Source organism: Leucopleurus acutus, assembly GCF_964270905.1.
Source record: "Leucopleurus acutus genome assembly, chromosome: 2".
Taxonomy (NCBI): domain Eukaryota; kingdom Metazoa; phylum Chordata; class Mammalia; order Artiodactyla; family Delphinidae; genus Leucopleurus; species Leucopleurus acutus.
Window position 1 is genome coordinate 156454593 of NC_139143.1, and position 21236 is coordinate 156475828.

At 39.0% G+C, this 21236-nt stretch overlaps 1 protein-coding gene across 1 annotated transcript in view; it reads left to right on the forward strand.

The window, feature by feature from the left end:
• ZSWIM5 (zinc finger SWIM-type containing 5) overlaps positions 1-21236 on the forward strand; it is a gene marked incomplete at its 3' end in the record, with an annotated part of 257151 nt that overhangs the window by 109790 nt on the left and 126125 nt on the right. The window lies entirely within an intron of this gene.

The following is a 21236-nucleotide window of genomic DNA, read 5'->3' on the forward strand; positions in this document are numbered from 1 at the left end:
TATATGGGTCTTGTTTTTGTATCCATTCAGCAGTGAGCCTGTGTCTTTTGGTTGGAGCATTTAATCCATTCACATTTAAGGTGATTATTGATATGTATGTTCCTATTACCATTTTCTTAATTATTTTTGGTTTGTTTTTGTAGGTCCTTTTTTTCTCTTGTGTTTCCCACTTAGAGAAGTTCCTTTAGCATTTGTTGTGGAACTGGTTTGGTAGTGCTGAATTCTCTTAGCTTTTGCTTGTCTGTAGAGCATTTGATTTCTTGGTCGAATCTGAATGAGATCCTTGCTGGGTAGAGTAATCTTGGTTGGAGGTTCTCCCCTTTCATCACTTTAAATATATTGTGACACTCACTCTCTTCTGGCTTGTAGAGTTTCTGCTGAGACACCAGCTGTTAACCTTATGGGAGTTCCCTTGTATGTTATCTGTCATTTTTCCCTTCTTCCTTTTTTTTTTTTTTTCGGTACGCAGGCCTCTCACTGTTGTGGCCTCTCCCGTTGCGGAGCACAGGCTCCAGACGTGCAGGCTCAGCTTGTCCCCTTGGTGAGCCACAGCCACCCTCTGCCTCTGCAGGAGACCCTCCAACACTAGCAGGTCGGTCTGGTTCAGTCTCCCCTGGGGTCACTGCTCCTTCCCCTGCGTCCTGATGCACACACTACTTTGTGTGTGCCCTCCAAGAGTGGAGTCTCTGTTTCCTCCAGTCCTGTCAAAGTTCTGCAGTCAAATCCTACTAGCCTCCAAAGTCTGATTATCTGGGAATTCCTCCTTCCATTGCTAGACCCCCAGGTTGGGAAGCCTGATGTAGGGCTCAGAACGTTCACTCCAGTGGGTGGACTTCTGTGGTATAATTGTTCTCCAGTTTGTGAGTCACCCATGCAGTGGTTATGGAATTTGATTATATTGTGATTGAGCCCCTCCTCTCGTCTCATTGCGGCTTCTCCTTTGTCTTTGGATGTGGGGTATCTTTTTTGGTGAGCTCCAGTGTCTTCCTGTTGATGATTGTTCAGCAGTCAGTTTGTGATTCCCGTGCTCTTGCAAGAGGGAGTGAGTGCACGTATTTCTACTCTGCCATCTTGAACCTCTTTCTTTCTTTAATTTTAATCAATACTATATTTTTTTTTTTTTTTTTTTTTTGCGGTACGCGGGCCTCTCACTGCTGTGGCCTCTCCCGTTGCGGAGCACAGGCTCCAGACGCGCAGGCTCAGCAGCCATGGCCCACGGGCCCAGCCGCTCCGCGGCACGCGGGATCCTCCCAGACCAGGGCACGAACCCGTGTCCCCTGCATCGGCAGGCGGACTCCCAACCACTGCGCCACCAGGGAAGCCCAATCAATACTATATTTTAAGTTTTTATTGTTCATTGCTAGTATAGAGAAATACAGTTGATTTTTTAATATTTATCATGTGTTATGTGACATTGCTGAGCTTATTTATTCACCATTGCTTTGTAGAATAAGAGTGATGAGAGCTGACATCTCTCCTTGTTCCCTATCTTAGGGGAAAGCATTCAGTCTGTCACTATTAAGTATAATGTTAGCTGTAGGGTTTTTATTTTTATTTATTTATTTATTTTGTCTGCACTGGGTCTTTGTTGCAACTCTTGGACTTCTCTGGTTGTTGTGTGTGGGCTTAGTTGCCCTGCAGCATGTGGGATCTTAGTTCCCTGACCAGGGATTGAACCTGCATCCCCTGCATTGGAAGGCAGATTCTAAACCACTAGACCACCAGGGAAGTCCCAAGACATAGGGTTTTTGTAGATGCTCTATTTTATTGAGGAATTTCTCCTTTGTTGCTACTTTTTTTCCAAGAGTTTTTATCATGAATCTGTGTTGCCTTTTGTCAAATACATTTTCTTCATCAATTGATAATGATTGTGTGATTTTTTTTTGGCCTGTTAATATGGTGGATCACATTAATTGATTTTCAGATATTGAATCATTTTCAAATATTGAATCAGCTTTGCATCTCTGGAATTAACTCTTCTTGGTCATGGTGTATAATTCTTCTTATATAGTGCAGAATTCTATGTGCTCATGTTTTGTTGAGAATTTCTGTGACATAGATACAAGAGTTATTGGTTTTTAGTTTCCTTTTTTGGTACTGTCTTTGGTTTTGGTATCAGGATAATACTAGCTTACTAAGATGATGTGTAAAGTGTTCTGTTCTCTTACATCTTCCTTATATAATAGATTGTATAGAATTGATGTTAATTCATTTTTAAATATTTGGTAGCATTCCCCAGTAAAAACTTCTGGGCATAAAGATTTCTGTCTGGGAGTTTTAAAATTAAGAATCCAATTTTCTTAACAATTATAGGGTTATTTTAGTTATCTGTTTCATATTGGATAGCAGTTTGTGCTTTTCAAGGAGTTGGTTTTATTTCATCCATGTTGTCAAATATATGTATGTAGAGTTGCTCATAGTATTCCCTTATTATCCTTTTGATGTTTGCATGGTCTGTAGTGAAAGTACCTGTTTCACTCCTTATACTGGTATTGTGTCTTCTCTGTTTTTTCTTTGTCAGTCTTGCTAGGGATTTGTCAATTCTTTTGATCTTCTCAATGAACCAGCTTTTTTTTTTTTTTTTTACTGATTTTTCTGCTTTCAGTTTCATTCATTCGGCTTTTATCTTCATTATTTCCTTCCTTCTGTTTTTTGGGGGTTTATTTTTCTCTACTTTTTCTAGATTCTTGAGGTGGGAACTTACGTTAAGAGTCTTGAGCTTGTTTCTAGATAGAAGAAAGAGCCAATTGAAACAGCAAGCGTAAAGTTACCATATGAGAGAGGATATAATTGATGGAGCATCATCATTTAGGGAATGGGAGGAGATGGGATCTAGATTTCAAGTACTAATTTTGAACTAGATTGCGTAGGGACATGGGTACTTTTTTATTTATTTTTTTCACCTATGTAACAAAAATTTATGATATCTACCATGTAACCATATATCAGTACAACCGTGAACAGGACAGAGTCTTTGCCCTTATGGACCTACTAGTCTAGTGTTAGTGGTGTGATAGGAGTACCATGGTAGTGGAAGTGCAGGATGCATGAAAGCACATAATAGAGACATAATTGAGACCACTGTCTTTATCTAGGACTCAGATATAGCTTCTCAAAGGAAGTGACATTTAGCCATGACTTGAAAAATTAGCCCAAGTTACCCAGGGAAAGGGGTGAGAGAGAGAGAATTTTCCAAGAGAAGAAATAGCTTATGTGATGGCCTGGAAGCAAGATAAAGAGTAGGGTGTTCAGGGAACTGAAAACTATTAGGTAAGCTGGAGCGTTGGGTTTTAGGGAGGGAGTGATATGAGAAGATGCTAGGGAAAGGTCAGGCATTTGCAACTGTCACTTTAAGGATTTTGGATTTTGTCTTAAGGGAAAGAGGTTTTGAAAGAGACTGTTGTCACATTTTTCTTTTAGAAAGGGAGGTTGGTAGTATAGAGGGAAGCAAGACCAGAGGCAAGGAGACCAGTTAGGAGACAGTGCAATAATCCAAGCAGGAAATAATGTCTGCCTGGACTAGGTTATTGTCAATGAGAATGGAGAGAAGAGGTCAGATTTGAGAGAGATTTGACATGCTGACTGATTGGATAATGGAAATAAGGAAAAAAGGCATCAGGAATGATTCCTACCTATAAACAAATTGAATGGATAAACAAGTTTGGGATGAAGAAGAAGATGTTTTAAGACTAAGTCTGTCTCTGTAAGTTTAAGTCTCTATGGAAAATCCAAGTGGTGATGAAGTTGGTTATATGAGTTTGGTAAATGAAACCATGGGATCGTGAGAGAGAGGTTAAGAGGAGAAGACAACTTAGGACAGAGGAATAGTAAAGGGATAGGCAGAGGAATAAGAGCCTACAGAGGAGACTGTTGAGCAGAAGCCAGTGAACAAGGATAGCTGACTATATGAGAGGAAATAATCCCAAGGGTTAAGGTAAAAGGTGACAGAGGTGGAACGGTTGGATTTAGCTCTGAAGAGAAACATCTATTTTAATAAAAAGAAAAATGAAAAGGAGGGCTGCAGATGGAGAAAATTTATGAGCTTAGAAGCAGAAAGCTGGTGACTCCTGTTTCTTTGTGAAGTGTGAGGTAATGTCATTTGTCACAAGTGAGATAGGATGTGGGAGGTTGGAGGTTTGAGGATGGTGGAGAGTGTTTGAAACAGCCCCGGGGGAGTAGGATAGAAAGCTGGATATGGAAAACATAGAATGGTATGAGGCAGAATTGACGGATTATTTGAGGTTGTAGCTATAATTAATATTTCAGGGTTAATTTGCACAGTGTGTGATTTTTGACAGCAATGTTCAGCAACTCTGAGTGGATTTAGAAAGGGCAAGCAATTAGATTCATCTAGAGTTGGAGTTTTATCAGTTTGGTAAACTAAAAGGATGGTTGTGCAAAAGAGAGCTTAGGGCAATAGAAAAGGATGGATGTGATAAAGTTAATTTTGTGCTTAGAGCAGTAGGAAATGACTGTTAGCTTCTAATTTCTCTGGGAAATAGGAGGTGAGATTATCAGCTAAAAATGAGAAAACCAATAGTTTTGAGGTTCTGAGTGAAAACTGAATTTTAATGTTTAGAAAAGAGTAAAGTGCAGTAACTGAAAGGGTGGGCCTGAGTGCTTATCTTCTGTGCTCAAATACAGGAGCATAAATGGTGGATTATGTAATCATTACAGTCCCTGTAATCTCAGGGACTCCTGTGATCCAGTGAGCATTATCATAAGATTTGGGATAAGAACAGGGGTTTAGGGTGCTGGTGAAGTAAGGAGGACTATGAACTTGGAGAAGAAAAATGGGTAGGAGAAAATGGTCTTAATTCCAGATTCAGCTTTTCTCAGGTTGTGATAGATGCTAAAGAATCGCGTCATTTCCCTGTTTAAAGTTCTTAAGTGGCTTTGTTTTGAACTATTGCTACTTTTCTTCTAGTTTCAGTTAAAATATCATCTCCTTAGGCTGTTCTTCAACTATCTAAAGAGGTTACTCTGCTCTCCTCCACTCTGTACAACCCTGAATGTAGAGCACATTGTTTCTTTTATAGAACTTATTACAGGAGGAAATTATTTTATTTGTCTATTCATTTATTGCCTGTCCGTCTCTATTACACTATGAGCTCCATGAGGGCAGGACACTGTCTTATTTTCTACTATATTATACTATGTACCTAAAATAGTGCCTAGCACATAGTTGTGCTCAGTAAATATTTAAGTGATTAATTCATTAATTCAAGAAAATCAGTAATATTTTGCCTGAGTTTTAAATTTTTCTTATACTGAATTAGGATGTTAGTATCAAATTAAGTATCATCTACAAATTACCGGAATAGTTAGCAGTGATATAGCCACAAAATGTTTTTAAGGAATGAAATCATCTTTGACTAAACTATATTTCTTAATGGCAATACCTGTGGGGTTAGTTGTACTTTAAAGCATTTAATATAAATAAATCTTCACATGCAAGTATCATAAGAGGGATATTGATTTAAAACTTTAAAATCAGTGGTTATATAGATTTACAACAAGAATTTGAAGAGATTTAATGCTGCAAGTGCAGGCAAAGGAGGATAGTAACCTGAGTATTTGAACAAATATATTACTAGTGGTGTTTTTTTTGCCAAGCAACATATAACAGTGCGAGTTACAAATTGATGGTAGCTGGGAGCCCACTGCAGAGCACTTCATACTTCTCATTCACATAAAATGTTTGATATAAGCTCTCAGTTTCATAGTTTGTGAAGGCAAATGAATTATCTTGTTGTTGTGCAGAGAGACTGTATACTTGGATAAGCTGATGAGCTGAACCATCCCTTAAAATACATTTATAGTGATCTTAGACATTTTAAAATACTTGCTTTTGTGAGTAGTATTGACTCAAAGTCCATTGCACATATCTACCTGTCTCTTGTAATTAATAGGGATGGTCCCTCAACCAGCGTTTGAATACTACTCTCCTCTACCTTCAACCAGCACTCCTACCAGTGCCCGTGTGTGACCTGCTCTTAGATACAGCGCTCAAAAAGTGTCTGTCCTAAATGATTTGCATGTGTTTTTCATACAAGTTGGTTTAGATTGAGCTACCACTCTCTTCTATGAAAGCTACTGAGTGTTTTCTGTGATCTCTGCTGAATTTAAACCAGGCCACTTCAGTTACAGTGACCAATCTCTATGCCAGTATGCACTCATACAGCACAACCCTATTGGTTAAACTTGTGTAGGAGGTGATTGAGAATGGGATCCCTAAGTTACTTTTATAAGGTGAATTTAAGTGGACAGTCATATAACCAGGGAAAGTTTTATGGGATTTAATCCCTCTATGATACTCTGAATTATCTGCTAATGATCCCCTCTAGCAGTTGAAAGACAGTTTCAAAACCAGTGATTAGTACAAACGGTGACTACATTTCTCACTTCAATTATTGCCCAACCTTCACCTTCCCACCCCATGCACATTCTTTTGTATCATGCTCCTTCTGATTAGGATCTTAGTCATGAAGATTAGTTATCAAACTTATAAACATCCATTTTCCTGACTTTTGAGCTTCCTTTGGCCCTCATGCAAATAAAACACAGCCTGCCTTCTGCATAGACCTTTCCTATGGATCTCTAACTACTTAATAAAATGACTTGAATTTCCTCAGTGATTCAAATGTTTTTATTGAATGTATTATCTTTGGCTTATTTAACTGTAAATATTCTTAACTATACTAAATATAACTCCTCAAAATAAAGTTCTTTTATTATGTTCCTTTTTTTTTGTTTTTGTTGTTTGGGGTGAGCCACGTGGCTTGTGGTACCTTAGTTCCCCTACCAGAGATTGAATCCGGGCCCTCGGCAGTGAAAGCACAGAGTCCTAACCACTAGACTGCCGGGGAAATTCCTGGTTCTTTGGTGTTTTGTACATATTTTTCAAACTCTCCCATCCAAAGGGGGATGTGAACCAGGGTGAGGAGCAAATGTAACATAGTATTCTAACTTATCCCTTGGAATTCATGTTGCCAAGCAGTATACCCTTGCTGACCGCAATGAATAGTGTCATCCTTTTTATTTTTTTAATAGTCCTAGACAGTCAAAGCTAGGAGATAACTAAGTATGTATATATGTATTTATTTATTTAAGTTCCCAAGGACACTGCTTATTATATTCAGAGGTTAGACTATTTGTTCAGTGGTTTTTCTACCATACCTTGGTGCCTTGAGTTGTATTCTGGCCTTGTCGGAGATGTTTATTCTGCAGCTTAACATTACTGAAGAGAAGCTTTGTCAGTAAATCTTGAAGTGGTTTTGTTTTGTTTGCTGTTTTCATTAGAGCCTACTATCTATACTTGCAGCTTCAGACTCTATACCTGTGTCATTAAATAAGCATTTACTAGTAAGGAGGAGAAAGGAGATAGTTCTTGAGGTGCTTCTCTGGGTAAAAAACTAATTACCATACTGATAGCTCAAGTGCCGGGTATAGATTAAAATCTGTACTCTCTTGGAGAAAGATATGAGGAATTGAAACTAGTTCCTGGGACTTCCCTGGTAGTGCAGTGGTTAAGAATCCACCTGCCAATTCAGGGGACACAGGTTCCAGCCCTGGTCCAGGAAGATCCCACATGCCGCGGAGCAACTAAGCCCGTGCACCACAACTACTGAGCCTGCACTCTAGAGCCTGCGAGCCACAACTACTGAGCCCACATGCCACAACCACTGAAGCCTGCGCGCCTAGAGCCCATGCTCCATAACAAAGAGAAACCACCACAATGAGAAGCCCGTGCACTGCAACGAAGAGTAGTCCCCGCTCGCCACAACTAGAGAAAGCCCACACACAACGAAGACCCAACACAGCCAAAAATAAATAATTAAATAAATAAATTTATTTAAAAAGAAAATAGTTCCTTATTTCTAATTTTGTAAGTCATGGAAGCAGTAAAACTCATTGCTGTAGTATACAGAACTTCATTGAACAGAATGATACAGGATGAATATGTTTGGCTACAAAAAGAAAAGTCATGGAGTACAAACGTGCTTTGTACAATACTTAACCAGTTGTCAGTTGAAAAGAGAGCAGAACTATGCATTCTTGTTCTACCAGTTATTGATTAAACAGTATTGAAATATCAAACTAAATTTTTTGATTTGCCCACATCTTCTTTCAATTCTGTCAGTTTTTGCTTCATATACTTTGGAGTACTATTATTAGGTACATATACATTTATGATTTTTTTTATCTCCTGCTGTATTGATCCTTTTTGTCATTGTAAAAATTTCCCTCTTTATCTCTAGTAATACTCCTTGTCTTAAAGTCTATCTTGTTTTATACTAATATAGCGATTCCACCTTCCTTACAATTATACAGAACAATAGGTAATAAACCCAACTTCTACCAGGCAAACTGGTTACTCTCATTATAGTGCTTTTCATGCAATTCTCCTGCCCCATGCATGGTCTTCTCCTCAACCTTCATGCAGAAGGATAATTATTTAGGTTGATTTCTTCAATGAAACTGGCATCATATGATACTCTGAACTTCCATGACTCTGCACTTGCTCACCACCACATCCAGGATAGCCTAGAGAAACAGTACATTGATTGCTTGAGTCTCTTCCTCTGTACCTAGGAGTACAGATGTACCACGCAAGGGAAGCCCCAGTCCTGGGGTGCCAACATTCTACCTGTATCTTTACTTCAAGGATGTATAGTGGCTTTTGAATGTTTTTCCATTATTAAGGTGAAAATTCTCCATAATTAACACCACCCTTGACATCCTGAAAACAAGGTATGAATTCTCTTGGATCCCATCTATAACTTCAAGATGCTGATGGTCCTTATAATTTCTTCCTCTCTGTAGCTCATCCTGTCCCACAATACTTGCAGATATTTTATAGATGAATATTTTTAGAAATGTGGGGAGAGCAGTTCTTTCAAAGAACTTCCAGAGCAATGGCCTACTGCCCCTTGTATATTTCTCTCACTAATTGATGTGACTGAGTCAGTTATTCTCAGCTTATCACATCCAGTATGCCCATTTATGACACATATTTTATAAGGCTCCCTTTATTCTTTTAAAACTGAATTCATAGATAATATAAACTACTTATCACATAATTTCTGAAAAATAAGTATAATATCCCAACAATATGTAAAGCAAAGATAATTTATAACAACATGATATATTTCAATATATAAATGCTTGGGCATCTGAAAGACATTAGAAAACATGATAAAGTATTCACATATTTGTACCTATTTATAATTTAATTCATTAGTATATTTAGCACTTACTATGTGCTAAGAATATAGCAGAGAATGAAAGAGATTTAAAAAAAAATGACAAAGCAACCCTGTACTCATGGAGCACACATTCTACTGGGGAGAGATAGATAATAAATAAGAGTAAATGAGGTGATAAGTGCTAAGGAGAAGAAGTAGCCCTAATGAGGAAGATGAATTTATAGTTAAAAATCATCCCACTAAAAATTTTGGGTGAACACAAACATTCAATCTATAGCAATACCGAAGAAAATTGAAAACACGTGTACACACAAAACCTTGTACATGGATGTTAACAGCATCATTGTTCATAATAGCCCCAAAGTAGAAACCACCCTAATGCCCATCAACTGATGAATAAATAAACAAAATAAGGCAAAAAAATAGTGGGATATTATTTAGCAATAAAAGGAATGAAGTGGATACTGTAAGTGAAAACACAGTCCGTATAATGGGAGAGAATATTTACAAATCATACATCTGATAAAGGCTTAATATTCAGAATATATAAAGAACTCCTACAACTCAAAACAACAAACCAAAAAACAACCTAATTTTATTTATTTTGTTTCATTTTTTTATTGAAGTATGGTTGATGTACAGTGTTTACAGGTACAATAAGTAAGTGATTCATAATATTTTAAGTTTATGTTCCATTTATGGTTATTATAAAATATTAGCTATATTCCCTGTGTTATACAATATATCAAAACAACCTAATTTTAGAATGGACAAAGGATTTGAATAGACATTTGTCCAAAGATATACAAATGGTCAGTAAGCACATGAAAAGATGCTCAACATCGTTAGCCATTAGGTAAATGCAAAGGAAAACCACAATGAGGTACCACTGCACACCCACTAGAATGGTAATAATAATAATAGTAGGGCTTCCCTGGTGGCGCAGTGGTTGAGAGTCCGCCTGCCGATGCAGGGGACATGGGTTCGTGCCCCAGTCCAGGAAGATCCCACATGCCGCAGAGCGGCTGGGCCCATGATCCATGGCTGCTAAGCCTGTGCGTCCGGAGCCTGTGCTCTGCAACAGGAGAAGCCACAGCAGTGAGAGGCCTGCGTACCGCAAAAAAATAATAATAATAGTAATGGAAATATAAGTGTTGGTGAGTATATGAAGAAATTAGAATATTAATACATCGCTGGTGAGATTATAAAATGATGCATCTGGTACGGAGAACAGTTTGGCTGTTTCTCAATAATGTTAAACATAGAATTGCCATACAACCAGCAGTTCCACTCCTAAGTATTTACCCAAAAGAATTGAAAACAGAGAATCAAATACTTGTAGGTCAGTGTTCGTGGCAGCATAGTTCACCATAACCAAAAGGTGGAAACAACCCAAATATCCATCACCTGTTGAATGGATAAACAAAATATTGTATCAATCAAATATTATTTACACATAAAAAGGAATGGAGTATTGATAAATGCTACAATATGGATAAACATTGAAAACATTATGCTAATTGAAATTATTATGCCAGTCACAAAAGGACAGATATTGTATGATTTCCACTTATTTGAGGTGTCTAAAATAGATAATTTCTGAAGACAGAAAGTAGAATAGAGATGACCAGTAGTTGGAGGGAGTGAGAAATGGTGAGTGATTATTTAATGGGTACGGAGTTTCTGTTTGGTATGATAAAAAGTTTTGGAAATAGGTAGCGGGGTGGTTGAACAACATTGTGAATGTACTTAATGCCACTGAACTGTCCACTTTAAAATGATGAATTTTATGTTATGTGAATTTTACTTCAGTTTTTAAAAAGGAATGAAGTATTATTACATATTAAAACAAGGATGGGGCTTCCCTGGTGGCACAGTGGTTGAGAGTCTGCCTGCTGATGCAGGGGACACGGGTTCATGCCCCGGTCTGGGAGGATCCCACATGCCACGGAGCAACTAAACCCACGTGCCACAAATACTGAGCCTGCGCTCTAGAGCCCACATGCCACAACTACTGAAGCCTGCGCACCTAGAGCCCATGCTCCGCAACAAGAGATGCCACTGCAATAAGAAGCCTGTGCACCACAATGAAGAGTAGCCCCCCTCCCTGCAACGAGAGAAAGCCCACACACAGCAACGAAGATCCAATGCAGCCAAAAATTAAAAAAAAAAAAAAAGTGTGGTGTTGGTGTAAAGATATAAAAATAAATCAGAGGGCTATGGCCCAAGATGGTGGAGTAGAAAGACCCTGAGCTCACCTCCTCTTACAGGCACACCAAAATCACAACTGTTTGCAGAACATCCATTGATGAAAAAGATTGGAACTTAGCAGAAAAGATCTACAATTAAAGGTACAAAGAAGGAACTACAACAAGATGGGTAGGAGGGGCAGGTTTGTTATATAGTCAAGTCCCATACCCCCAAGTAGGTGACCCACAGATGGGAGAATAATTACAATTGCAGAGATTCTCCCAAAGGAGTGAGAGGTCTGAGCCCCACATTGGTCTCCCCAGCCTGGGGGTCCTGCAGTAGGAAGAGAAGCCCCCAGAGCATTTGGCTTTGAAGGCCAGCAGGGCTTACTTTCAGGAGTTTCAGAGGTCTGGGGGTAAAAGACTTCACAAAGAGTGCATACAAAATCTCACATGCTCTGGGGCCCAGGGCAGTAGTGATAACTTGATAGAAGCCTGGGTCAGGCCCAACCTGCTGATCTTGGAGAGTCTCCCAGAGAGGTAGAAGGCAACTGCAGCTCACTGTGGGGACAAAGACAATGGTGACAGCCATTCTGGGGAGATCCTTCTACCCTGTGGACACTGGTATGAGCAAGTACCATTTTGGAATCCTCCCTCTAGCTTATTAGTACCAGGGCCTAGCCCCGCCCTGACCCAGAGGTCTGTAGGCACTCGTGCTGGGACACCTCAGGCCAAGCAACTCACTGGGCATGGACACAGCCCCACCTATCAGCAGACAGGCTGCCTTAAAACCCTCTGAGCCCTCAGCCACTTCTGGACACAGGCTCGCTCCCCAGAGTTTCGAGGACCGGGCCCCACATACCAGTGGGCAGGCACCAACCTCAGAATCCCTGCCCCCCAGCCTTACCCTGCAGGGAGCTTGTTTTAGCATCAGGACAAGCCTCACCTAGCAGGGGCAGACACTAGCCACAAGAAAACCACCATCTGTGGACCCAGTCTGCCCACTAGCAGACCAGACCCTCCCCTGGGGCTGGCTGGGCTCCAGCCCTGCGCACCAGCAACCCTGCTGTAGCCTCAGGCCCAGCTCTGCCCACCAGTAGGCATATACCAGCCACAAGAAAACTACAGCTCCACAGAATGTGGACCCAGTCCACCCACTAGCAGGACAGATCCTGCCTTGGGGCCAGTGGGGCCCTAGTTCCACCTTCTAGCAAGTCAATGCAAGCTTCAAAACACCAAGGGCCCCACAGCCAACTAACTGTGTCAGTAACCAGCACCACCCATCAGTGATCTGACATCAGGTCTGAGACCCCTGAGCCCTGCCACCAGACCCCAAGACCCGGCTCTCCTGCCAGCTGGCCAGCACTAGCCCCAGGACCTAGCTTCACCCACCAGTGGGCAGGCAGTAGCGCCAGGCTCTCCTGGACCCTGACTCTGCCCACCAATAACTCAGCACTAGCCCTGGAGTTCCACAGTCAGCCACCTAGTGACCTGGTCCCACCTATCAGTGGCCAGCAGCCTCCACACAAGGCAGGACCTAGCAACCAACTGGACTAGGGTCTAACAAAGCCTACCAGACTGCCCACATAGTCAGCCCACCACAACAGAAAGACCCATGCAGCCCTCATAGGGAGAACCCCTAGAGCATATAGCTCTGGTGAAGAGAGGGGAGTGCACTGCTGGGATGCATTGGACCTGTCCTACAAAAGACCACTTTTCCAAGGTTGGGAAACATAATTAACCTATCAGATAGATAAAAATAGAAACAACAATTTAGGCAAAATGAGGGGAAAGGGGAACATTTTCCAAACAAAGGAACAAGATAAAACCCCAGAAGAAGAACTAAATGGGGTGGAGATAGGCAGTCTATCTGAGAAAGAGTTAAGGATAGTGATCATAAAGAGGAGAAGAATGGATGCACAGAGCAAGAGGTTAGTTTTTAACAAAGAGAAAATATAAAGAACAACCAAACAGAGATGAAGAATGCAATAACTCAAAAGAAAAGTACATTAGAAGGAATCAACAGTAGACTAAATGATACAGAGGATCAGATCAGTGAGTTGGAAGGCAGAGTAGTAGAAATCACCGATGCTGATCAGAAAAAAGAATGAAAAGAAATGAGGACAGTTTAAGAGATCTCTGGGAAAACAAGTGCACTGATATTCACATGATAGGGCTCCAGAAGGGGAAGAGAGAGAAAGGGGCTGAGAGCATAACTGAAGACGTAATAGCTGAAGAATTCCCTAACTCGGGAAACAGACATCCAAGTCCAGAAAGCACAGAGTACCATACAGGATTAACCCAAAGAGGACCACATCAGGATACATTGTCATTAAAATGGCAAAAATTAAAGTTGAAGAGAGAATGTTAAAAGCAGCAAGGGAAGAGCAGCAAGAAACGTACGAGGGAAGTCCCATAAGGCCATGAGCTGACTTTCCAGCAGAAACCGCAGGCAAGAAAGGAGTAGCACAATATATTTAAAGTGAAGAAAGGAAAAACCTACAACCAAGAATACGCTACATGGCAAGACTCTTGTTCAGATTTGATGGAGAAATCAAAAGCTTTACAGACAAGTGAAAGCTAAAAGAGTTCAGAACCACTGAACCAGCTTTACAAGAAATGTTAAAGAAACTTCTCTAAGCAAAAAGAAAACAAAAAGGTCACAAATAGAAACATGAAAATTACAAAAGGAAAAAGCTCATCTATATCTACAATAAGCAGTTAAGGGATACATAAAATAATTTGATGTAAAATATGATATCAAAAGCACTAATTGTGAGGGGAGGAGAGTACAAATGCAGGGTCATTAAAATGCATTTGAAATTAAAAGATCACTAACTTAAAATAATCATATATATATGGTACTGGCACAAAAACAGACACATAGACCAATGGAACAGAATAGAGAGCCCAGAAATAAACCCATGCACCTATGGTCAATTAATCTGTAACAAAGGAGACAAGAATATACAATAGGGATGAGACAGTCTCTTCAATAAGTGGTGCTGGGAAAATGGACAGCTACATGTAAAAAAATGAAATTAGAGTATTTTCTAACACCATATACAAAAAATAAACTCACAGTGGATTAAAGACCTAAATGTAAGCTTGGAAACCATAAAACTTCGTGAAGAAAAAGTAGGCAGAACACTCTTTGACATAAGCGGTTAGCAATATTTTTTCGGATGTCTTCTAAAGCAAAGGAAATAAAAGCAAAAATAAGTAAATGGGACCTAATTAAACTTAAAACCTTTTGCATAGAAAAAAACAAAAACACTAATTCGAAAAGATACACGCACCCCAGTGTTCATAGTAGCATTATTTACAATTGCCAAAATATGGAAGCAACCAAGTGTCCATCAACAGATGATGAATAAAGATGTGGTATGTATGTGTGTGTGTATGTATATGCACACACACACAATGGAATACTAATCAGCCATAAAAAAGAATGAAATTTTGCCTTTTGCCACTACATGGATGGACTTGGAGGGTATTATGTTAGGTGAAATAAGTCAGACAGAGGAAGACAAATACTGTATATCATTTATATGTGGAATCTAATAAGTAAAACAAACTAGTGATTATAACAAAAAAGTGATTATAACATCTTTTCATTTACCTTCTGGACATTTGGATATCTTCTTTGGAAAAATGTCTATTCAGTTCCTCTGCTCATTATTTAATCAGATTATTTGTGGTGGTGGTGTTGTTGAGTTGTATGAATTCTTTATATATTTTGGATATTAATGCCTCATCCAATCTATGGTTTGCAAATAATTTCTTCCATTCTATAGGTTGCCTTTTCATTTTGTTGATTTTCTTTTGCTGTGCAGTTTATTAGTTTGATATAATCCCACTTGTTGATTTTTGCTTTTGCTTTTGGTGTCATATCCAAAAATTCATTGCTAAGACCAATGTCAAGGAGCATCTTCCCTATTTTTCCTCTAGGAGTTTTATGGTCTCCAGTTGTACGTTTAAGTCATTTAACTCCATTTTGAGTTAGCTTTGTGAGTGGTGTAAGATAAGGATCCAGTTTCATTTTGTATGTAGTTATTCAGTTTTTCCAACAACATTAATTGAAGACACTGTCATTTCCCCATTGAGTGTTCTTGGCTCTGTTGCCAAATATTAATTGACCATATATGCCGTTGTTTATTTATGGGCTCTCTATTCTGTTCCATTGGTCTAGGGGGGGTTTTTTGTTTTGTTTTTCTAATGTCAGCACCCTACTGATTTAATTACTATAGCTTTGTAGTCAAGTTTGGAATCAGGAAATGTGATGCCTCCAGCTTTGTTCTTCTTTCTTAGGATTGTTTTGGTTATTTGGGGGATCTTTTGTGGTTCCGTACAAATTTTAGTATTGTTTGTCCTATTTATGTGAAAAATGCCATTGGAATTTTGATATGCATTGCATGAACCTATAGATGACTTTGAGTAGAATGGAAATTTAACAATACTAATACTTCTGATCCATGAACACAGGATATCTTTTCATTTGTTTGTGTTTTCAATTTGTTTAATCAGAGTCTTTTAGTTTTCATTGTATAGGTCTTTCAACTACTTGGTTAAATTTATTCCTAAGTATTTTATTGTTTTTGATGCTCTTGTGAATGGGATATTATTCTTTATTTCTTTTTCAGGCATTTCATTGTTAATGTATAGAAATGCAACTGATTTCTGTGCATTGACTTTGTATCCTGCAACTTTACTGAATTTGTTGATTAATTCCAACAGCTTTTTGTGTGTGTGTGTGTGGTACACGGGCCTCTCACTGTTGTGGCCTCTCCTGTTGCAGAGCACAGGCTCCGGACACACAGGCTCAGCGGCCATGGCTCACGGGCCCAGCCGCTCTGTGACATGTGGGATCTTCCCGGACCGGGGCACGAACCCATGTCCCCTGCATCGGCAGGCGGACTTTCAACCACTGCACCACCAGGGAAGCCCCCTCCAACAGCTTTTTGATTGAATCTTTAGGATTTTCTTTATATAAGATCATAGCATCTGCAAACAACAGCAATTTTATTTCTTCCTTTCCAATTTGGATGCCTTCTTAAAAAAAAAAATCCTGTTTTATTGCTACAGCTAAGACTTCCAGTACCATGATGAATAAGGGTGGTGAAAATGAGCAGGCACCCTTATCTTGTTCCTGATATTAGAGAGAAAACTTTCAACCTGTGATCACTAAGTATGATGTTAGCTATGGGTTTTTCATATATGGCCTTTATTATATTGCAGTGTGTTCCTTCTATACCCAACTTGCTGAGGCTTTTTATCATGAAAGGATGTTGTACTTTGTCAAATGTTTTTTCTGTATCTATTGAGATGATTACGTGATTTTTATCTACATTCTATTAATTTGGTTTATTACACATATTGATTTGCATATATTGAACCATGCTTGCATCCTGGAGATAAATACCAGGTACTGGTGATGGTGTATGATCCTTTTAACGTGTTGTCAGATTTGTTTTGCTAATATTTTGTTGAGAATTTTTATATCTGTATTCATCAGGGAAATTGATCTGTAGTTTCTTTTCTTGTAGTGTTCTTATCTGGGTTTGGTATCAGGATAATGCTGGGCTTGCAAAATGAGATTGGGAGTGTTCCCTCCTCTTCAGTTTTTTGAAAGAGTTTGAGAAGGGTTGGCACTAATTCTTCTTTAAATGTTTGGTAGAACTAACCAGTGAAGCTATCTGATCCTGGGCTTTTCTGTGTTGGGAGGTTTTTGTTTAGTGATTTAATCGCCTTACTCATTGTTGATCTGTTCACATTTTCTATTTCTTCATGATTCAGTCTGTGGGTTGTGTTTCTAGAAGTTTATCTATTTCTTCTAAGCTATCCAATTTGTTGGCATATAATTATTCATAATAGTCTGTAATGATCCTGTGTATTTGTGTGGTATGGGCTGTAATGCCTCCTCATTCATTTCTGATTTTATTTATTTGAGTCTTTCTTTTTTTCTTAGTGAGTCTAGCTAAAGATTTGTCAATTTTGTTTATCTTTTTTTTAAAAGCTCTTAGTTTCTTTGATCTTTTCTATTATTTTTCTAGTTTCATTTCATTTATTTCCACTCTGATCTTTATTTCCTTCCTTCTGTTAACTTTGGGCTTCATTTTTTTTCTTGTTCCTTGAGGTATAAAGTTAGGTTTTTTCCTTGAGATCATTCTATTTTCTTAATACGTGTATTTTATCACTGTAAAATTCACTCTAAGAACTGCTTTTGCAGCATTCTATAAGTTTTGGTGTATAATTTCATTTTCATTTGTTTCAAGGTATATTTTTATTTCTCTTTCGACCCATTGGTTGTTTAGGAGTAAGGTAGTTTCTACATACTTGTAAAATTTCTAACTTTCCTTTTGATATTGATTTCTAGTTCCATGCCATTGTGGTCAGAATGATTTCAATCTTCTAAAATTTGCAAAGCAAAATTTGTTTTGTGTCCTATCATGATCTGTCCTGGAGAATGTTCTGTATGCACTTAATGTGTATTCTGCTTTTTTTTTTTTTTTTTGGCCATGCCATGGGGCATGCAGGATCTTGTTCCCCGACCATGGATTGAACCTGTGCCCCCTGCACTGAGAGTGCTGAGTTTTAACCACTGGACCACTGGGGAAGTCCCTGTATTCTGCTGCTTTTGATAGAATGTTCTATAAATGCTGTTTGGTCCATTTGGTCTAATGTATCATTCAAGTTCAGTGTTTCCTTGTTGATTTTCTGTCTGGATGATCTACTCTTTGCTGAAAGTAGGGTACTGAAGTCCCCTGGTATTATTGTATTGTTGTCTGTCTTTCCCTTTAGATCTGTTAGTATTTGCTTAACATATTTAGATACTCCAATGTTGAGTGTGTATGTATTTATGATTGTTATATCTTCTTGATGAATTGACCCCTATATCCTTATACGATGAACTTCTTTGTCTCCTCTTACCTTTTTTGGCTCAAAGTCTGTTTTGTCTTATTTAAGTATAGCTACGCCTGCTTTCTTTTGGTTTTCACTTGCATGGAATAATTTTTCACTTTCATTTTAAGCCTATATGTGTCCTTATAGTTGAAGTGAGTCCCTCATAGGTAGCATATAGTTGGGTCTTGTATTTTATCCATCCAGCCACTCTGTGCCTTTTGGTTGGTGAATTCAATCCATTTACATTTAGGGTAGTTATTGATATGTAAGTACTTACTAATACCATCTTATTAATTGCTTTCTGGCTGCTTTGTAGTTCCATTGTTACTTTTTTTTTTCTCTGTTTTGTGCCTACTTTAGTAAATTTATGATTTTCCATGGTGGTATATTCTGATTTCCCTTTCTTTATCTTTTGTGAATCTACTCTAGGTTTTTGTTTTGTGGTTACCATGAGGCTTACATAAAACATCTGATAGATAAAACAGTCCATTTAAAGCTGATAGCAATGTAACTTTGATCACATATAAATGCTCCACCCTTATGCTCCCCCCTTTTATACTTTTGGTATCACAATTTACTTCTTTCTGTATTGTGTATTCCTTAATAAATTATAGTAGCTATAGTTATTTTAAAAACTCTTTTCCTTTAAACTTTATGTTGTTAAGTGGCTGACATACCATCCTATTACCGTTAGTATTCTAAATCTGACTCTGTATTTACCTTTACCAGTTTGTTGTGTATTTTTGTATGTTTTTATGTTACTAATTAGTGTTTTTTCATTTCAGCTTGAAGAACTCCTTTCAGCATTTCTTGCAAGGCAAGTCTATTGCTGATGAAGTCCCTCAGCTTTTGTTTGTCTCAGGAAGTCTTTATTTCTCCTTCATTTCTGGATGATAACTTTGCTGGATAGAGTATTCTTGGCTGGCAATTTTTTTGTTTCAATTATTTTGAATATGTCATTCCATTCTCTCCTGGCCTGTAAAGTTTCTGCTGAGAAATCATTTGATGTTCTAATGGGGATTCCTTTGTATGTTACAGTCTTCTTTCCCTTTGCTGCTTTTAGGATTCTCTTTTTGTGTTTGTTTTTTGACAGTTTCATAATGTATATTGAAGAAGGTTGTTTTGCATTGAGATAGTGAACCTAGTTGTCCAATTTTCTCCTCAAATTTGGGAAGTTCTCAGCTATTATTTCTTTAAATAAACATTCCCCATTTCTCCAGTTATTCTAATAACTGAACATTGTTGGTGTCATATGGATCACATAGGCTTTCTTTCCTCTTTTTTTCTGTTGTTCCCTTCTGACTATCCTCTAGATCACTTATTTCTATTTTCTGTTTGGTCTATTCTGCTGTAGATTCTCTATTGAATTTTTCATTGCATTCATCAGATTCTTCAGCTCCAGAATTTCTGTTTGTTTCTTTTTTATGATTTCTATCTCTTTGTTAAGTTTCTCATTTTGTTTAGGTATTGTTTTCCTGACTTCATTGAATTATCTTTTCTGTGCTCTCTTCTAGCAAATTGAGTTTCCTCAAAACAACTATTTTGAATTTTTTATCATTTAGATTGAAGAATTCTGTATCTTTGTATTCAATTATTGCAGGATTATTGTTGTCTTTTGGTGATGACATGTTTCCTTGATTCTTCAGGTTCCTTGGAGTTCTGTTGCTGCTTTCCCATTTGGAGTAGCAGACACTTCCTCAAATGTTTACTAGTTGCCTTCAGGAGGGATATACTGTTTGTTGGTCCTGTTGTATCTGGGGCTTTCTCCGACCTTGAATGGGTACACCTGTTTCACACTTCTTGCTCATTCTTGTGGCAGAATTCTTAAGCTTTTATGTCTTCTCTGATTTTTACAGCTCACAAAGCCAATTACTGGAAACCTCTCTTTTATTTTCCAGAAGGTGGTGCTACAGCTTAAGTTTGTGGCTTCTCTTGCGCACAGACCCTGGTCTCATTATCTGAGTCCATTCCACTGGATCTCACTCTCACTGGGCTCTCATTTGGGAATATGCAGAAGGAGCTAACTGTGGAGATGGGGGCTGTGGGTTTAGCACTTGGGATCTTGGGGTGCCTGTGGGCCAGGTGGGGAGATCATTAGGTGAGGTTCTCCCAGTAGCTCATGGGTGGGCAGATAGCAGGAACCATGTCCCTTTTAAGCCCTTTGATATTCTTTTTTTTTTTTTTTTTTTTTTGGTGATACACAGGCCTCTCACTGTTGTGGCCTCTCCCGTTGTGGAGCACAGGCTCCGGACGTGCAGCCTCAGCAGCCATAGCTCACGGGCCCAGCCGCTCCACAGCATGTGGGATCTTCTCGGACCAGGGCACAAACCCATGTCCCCTGCATCGACAGGCGGACTCTCAACCACTGCGCCACCAGGGCAGCCCCCCTTTGATATTCTTAACTGCCTCTTTCCTAGTCTCCTCCTTATCCCCAGACGTGGAGGTCCAACCTCAATACTCTGGGTACTGCTGAAGAGAAACAGGTTTCTCCAGCAGTGTCTGTACAGCTAGAGTAGCTAAGCACTCACTCATCACTGTCCCTTCCCCCTACTGTATCGCCTTGGGAGAGTGATAACACTGGCAAAGTTCTAATTACTCTCTCTGTTGCATCCAAATTTGTTTTTTGTTTTGCTTTGTTTTGTTTTTGCTCCAGTGTAGTTCTAAAATCTCCCCTCAGGAGGTCTGGACTCTGCAAACATTTTCTTATCTGTGGGTGAATTCCACATTAGCACTCTTTGGGTTTTCCCCAGCTGTAGCTAAGAGGGTCTGGGACCAGTTTGCAGAACTCCTCATTGAGTTCTGTCTGCCTGTTACCTGATGCACAGGTAGGCGAGACTCCTTCCAGGTCCCTTGGGATATGATGTTGGATCTCACAACTCCCAGAGGATTTGTGGATGGATGCTGACTTTTTCTTGTTAAAAGGGGGAACAAGAAG